This window comes from Cajanus cajan, chromosome 10 (assembly GCF_000230855.2).
Source record: "Cajanus cajan strain Asha chromosome 10, NIPB_CcT2T_4, whole genome shotgun sequence".
Lineage (NCBI taxonomy): Eukaryota > Viridiplantae > Streptophyta > Magnoliopsida > Fabales > Fabaceae > Cajanus > Cajanus cajan.
This window is the reverse complement of record NC_138526.1, coordinates 21,630,261-21,635,898: the sequence shown is the minus strand read 5'-3', so window position 1 is coordinate 21,635,898 and position 5,638 is coordinate 21,630,261.

Genomic DNA, 5,638 nt, shown 5'->3' with positions numbered 1-5,638 from the left:
CCTCTATAGATACTTTTAGGTTCAGAATAGACACGTAAAAGGACTTAACCCTTTTTTCCTTTATTTTTAATAATTCTCTAGGTTGGACTCAAGACTCCAACCCAATCGTCTTCCTTAACTCACTACCTATTTATTTTTATTTTGTTTATTAAAAACAATTTATTTATATTATAAACTCAATTAATTAAGTCTATAATATAATTTATATTTAAAAAAATATTGTATTTTTTTCCTTCTAAAAATTGGGATGTTACACTTGCAATCCCATATTATTACATTTTTATACAATTTTATATCTTTTTTAATTTAGAAACGAAAAATTACCCACTTATAACTTTCCTTTCACCTAATCTAAATACACCCTTCGGCCATATCAAACTCTGATAATATAGAATGATTGTGTCAAAGCATGAAGAGAAACCCAACTTATACGATCCTAAGAAACATCTTTTTTATGTTTATTTTGTAGAATTGTTTGACATCTTCATTTATTGTTGCAAGGTTTTGTTGCATTAATTGTTATTGTTGTTTATGAGATGCAAAATCGGTTATCTTGGTCGGTTTTAATTAGTGGACTAACATGGAATGATGGGTGAGCAACTATCAACCTTACATATAGGGATGATCATATGGTTGTGGGGTGAGGTGGGAGGGGGAGGGCGATTTTAAAAATTAAAATTTATCTAATAAATGTATAAATATTAAATTTGATATAACATATATATAATTATATTTTTTTAAAAACAAATTAAAAACAATATATATATATATATATATATATATATATATATTTATTTAAAAAAAATGAAAGATTATAAAAGTTAATTTCGTTTCATATATCACCAATATTTTTTTTATCAAATTATGATAAAATTGATATATATCTTAACAATAATTTTTCACAAAACAAATGTCCTATTAATTATGTTATAAAAAATTGTTAAACTAAAATAAATTACATTGCTCGCTATATTATCTTTTTCAATAATAGTAACTAATAATCATTGAAAAGGAATTTATTTTCATGTTGTTATCAAGTAAGAAAAATAAAGTTGTGTTGGGATAGTGAGATCTGCAGGGAAACAAAATTTGTCAAAACTCTAGTGTAATACAACATTTAGTTTATTTTCTCAAAGTTATATAAGAATGCTTGAATATGTGCACTCAACTGAAAAGACGTTAGAACTTAAAAAATAATGGCAAGAATAACAAATACAAAAGAAAAAATATATATAATGTATGAAAAATAGTGATAGAAAAAAAAATTGTTAGTGTTGGGAATTAACAGATCTAGTTCTCACTTTTGTGAACACAAAATAAGCATTATGTAGAAGTGAAAAATAAGAATAAAGACCTGAATTTTATGAAGAAAAACTTCTCAATGTGAGGAAAAATCACACGACCTAGTCTAGTAAAATATTTCCGGTATGAATGTAAAGTTACAAATAATCTCCCTTTCTTAAGAGGACTCAAATAATCTTAACCCTCTTGGATGGTTATCTCTCAATTCTCACCAAGTATGGTGGACAACTCTCTCTTTCTCTGAAAGAGGAATACAAAAACTTTCTCACTCTACTTCTCTCTTTTTCTCAAAGAGAACTCCATAATGTATTGAAATCATCAACCCCCTTTTAGTGGTGACCCTCTCTTAGTGGTGATTACTCTCATCACAAGTCTCTCTATTTATATGGGATGACATGACACTTCATTCATGTATCTTCATTCACGACTCTTTATTCATAACTCTTCATTCATGACTCTTCGTTCATGATTTTTCTTTCATGACTCTTCGTTCATTGCTCTTGGTTCATAACTTTCCATTCACGACTCTTCATTCATGATTTTGAAAATTTTGGATTGATTTTTGATAGACCAATTTTTGTGTATATTCCTATGCATTATTTTTTGGTTTATTTGACTTCTATTAATATAATATTGTGATATATTAGCTTTGATATGTTCTAGTGTATCATTTTGGTCTTAGTTGTAAATTTTAGTTAATTCCCATAATTTTTTCTTGTTTTGACATTAATTGTCTTTGTGCATGCCATATCTAGAGCTCTTGACATTAGATTTGAACGTTCTTGGTGTCCTTGGAAAGATAAGAGAGAGTTCTACAACTTCTCTGTTGGGAGCAAAGGTCATTTTGGATGTTAAGTAACCTAAAAATGTGTTGCAAAGTTTCGGCTTTGCATAGTTTTTTATTTTATTTTTAGAATGTAATGTTAGGATTTTTTTAGTGATGTAATTAGTTGATTTAGAAGACCAGGCCTTGTAAATATTCTGATTAGGCCCACTATATTTCTATATTAATAGGTGTTGTGAGACTTGTTATGTACATTATACACTCATTTTTTCAGATTTTAGAATTGTTTCCACCACAAGTTTCTTTAAATTCTTTTTATTTCTCTCAAAATTTTTCTTTTTATAATTTTCTACACAAAGGAAAGACAACATCTTTGAAGTTAGCGGAAAAACACATAGAAAGGGGGGTTGAATGTGTGTGTATGAACGAAGGAATTTTAAAACCGTTTTTGCAAATAGACTCTTTTTCGTCTAATAAAAATATTATTTTGAACACTTAAAAACTGTGCAAGGTTGGCTTAACAAAAGATTTTGTGTCTGAGAGTTTATCGTCTGCACAAGGAAAATGTTTCTTAAAATAATAAGTTAAGCAAGTGTATTTTCCGTCTGAAGATAGTTGCAGTAAAAATAAGTAGTGGATAAAATTTTTAGTATGATATATTAGTTAAATAAAATTGTGTCTGAGAAATAGATAAAAAGTGTAAAGAGTTTTATATTGGTTCGCTCGACCTGAGCTACGTCCAGTCTCCTTCAACCGAAGGGTTCTACTAATCACAACAGATTACAAGTATTATTAACCACTTCTGGTTCGCCAACTTCACTCGTTAGCGCTAGTATTCTTAAACCACTTCTAGTTCCCCAAGTATTATCAATCACTCCTGATTCCCCAACTTCACTCGTCAACGCTAGTATTCTTAAACCATTTCTGGTTCCCCAAGTATTATGAACCACTCCTGGTTCGCCAACTTCACTCGTTAGCGCTAGTATTCTTAAACTGCTTCTGGTTTCCTAAGTATTATGAACCACTCCTGGTTCACCAACTTCACTCGTTAGCGCTAATATTCTTAAACCACTTCTGGTTTCCCAAGTATTCTTTCAACTAGCCTCTTCAGGCTTTACAGCAGATATATATTTTGAGTGTGTGTATATTTCTCACAAAGAGGATAGGATGGTTTCTACACTCACTAAGGTATACAACCTTAATTTTACATAGATATGTGTTTTGAGTGCATGTATTACTCTCACAGAAAGGATATGATGGTTTCTACACTCACTAAGGTATGCAACCTTAGTTTTACACAAATATATAAGACTATACAGGAAGAGATGTAAGTTTGTTTTTACGTTCACTTTTGCTTATTGCTCGTTGCTTCTCTCCTTCTTTCTTCTCTTGTTAGGTCTTGATATTTATAGCCTCATGATAAATCTGCCCGTTGTTTAAATTTGAACATGTCTGTTGAAGCGGAGCTTCCCGTTGGCGCAAATGGTAGTTTGTTCATGGCCATATAGATCTTTCATTTAATGCATTTGATCTTGCATTAAATATTTGCTTACTGAATCTGTTACGTGAAGTCTTTTGTGTAGTTCGTTCACCTCTATTTTTGACTTCAATCATAACCTAAGTATTTCTGTTCTCTCTCTGTCAGTATAGTTGCAGAGGCATTGTCTTTTTTTTTGAAAAATAGGTGTACTTTCTCTGACACACACGCATGCTTTGACTCGTGGATCCACGCTTGTCTATCTTTCTTCTTTCTTCTCACAAATTTGATGACTTCGTGTGCTCTTCTATGAGTGTAGACGATATTTGATATTTCTTGTTGTGAATAGTGGACTTCAGACGCTTTTTAGTATTCTTCGTCTGCCAATGCATTTCAGATTTGAGTCTCTGTCTGAGAAGTAAACTTTGACTTTTCCTTCTGTATGGTCAGTTGTGAAGATGGAAGACTTTAATTCAGTCTGGAACGTTTCTTCGTCTTGTGTTACCCATCGTCTGATACTTTGTTAACCATTAAGCTTCATTTGATGTCTTTACGGACTTCATCCAGTGCTTAACCAATTTTTGTCTTGTTCTTGATTTAGCCTTGTTTGATACTTGTTTTGGCCTTTCGTCTGATACTTCAAGACTTCGATTGGTAGTATGCCTTGTCTTGTATTTATTGTATTTTCGTTTAGCTTTTGACCAAGCTTAGTCTTGATGCTTGATCAACTATCATTTGATGTTTTGTGCAGCTCAACCAGGCTTCGTTTGGTTTGACCATAGTATGTGTAATAACACGTACTTCATTTTTCAGTTTTGTCTGTTCTTATATTTATCTAAAACACTAACACACATGTTAGAAATAACAATATGTATTATATTTGTCATGTTCAAAAACTTGTTGAGAATTTCTTCGTTTGACTTAACAATCTTGATGAAGATGTGTGACTAATCCATTTATTTGATTCGAGGTTTCATGAATTATGGTAAAATTCGAGTTCCTGGTTTATTTTTGTCGTACGAATTCTCTTTGTCTTCTTCTCCATTCTAGATCTATTTTCCATTCTTCATGATAATGAATTTTGTGTTAATAGATCTGGATCAAATTTGAAGATTAATTTTGGATCTAGATTTATATTTAGGTCTAGACCTAAAATAACCTAAATTGCCTAAATCAATTGTTCACCGTTCTTGAATTTCATGAAAATTGTGAAGTCGTGATTGCATTTCACATTGTTATGAAATTCAATAGATTCAGATTTAGATTTACATTTAGATCATGTTCATGTTGATTTAAATTGATTGAATTTGGATTATAATTTGAACCATGAATTTTTTTTTAACGATTAAAATCTTGAATCGATGTAATTTCTGATTGAATTTTTTTTGTTTGCGTTTGTAATATTCTAAATTCTTTTTTTGTTCATAAAAATCTCCTTTCTAATTACATGATAATTTTGGATCCTATTAACTTGTGTCTTCGAGAAGAATGACCTAAATTATTTCCTATATTACAAATCTTTGGGGAAAATCTAGTTTACTTTTGATAGTAATTTGGTAACACTATCAATTTTCCAACAGTTGGTCTATCTCAAAGTTTAAATTTAAAATTCCTCATATAAAGTTCATAATTTATCTCATTTACAAATATGAATAATAAATAATTTTTAATTCCTAAAATGTCATCATCAAATTAATATAAAAGAAATATTAAAGAGAAAAATAAAATATAAATATATCATTTTTTCCTAAATATAAAAAAATAATAATTATTCTAAATTAAAATATAATTTACCTTAAAAATTTATATAAAAAGAAAATTCAGTAGAGCCTAACCCTTCCTAGGACCAACATAGGTTTGTCCCTTCTTATAGTTAACAAGTTAGCTATGCCTCATGATCTAAGTTTTATTCTTAGAATGTGATTTTTTGACTAACTCGATCATACAAAATTTGTTGCTAAGTTGATGATTGCCTCCACTTATATATTTTATTTTGATTTTATCTTTAGTTGATGTAGAACTTCCAACACATTACCATCTTAGAAATGTGAGTTTAGGCTTAACCCTATAAATTT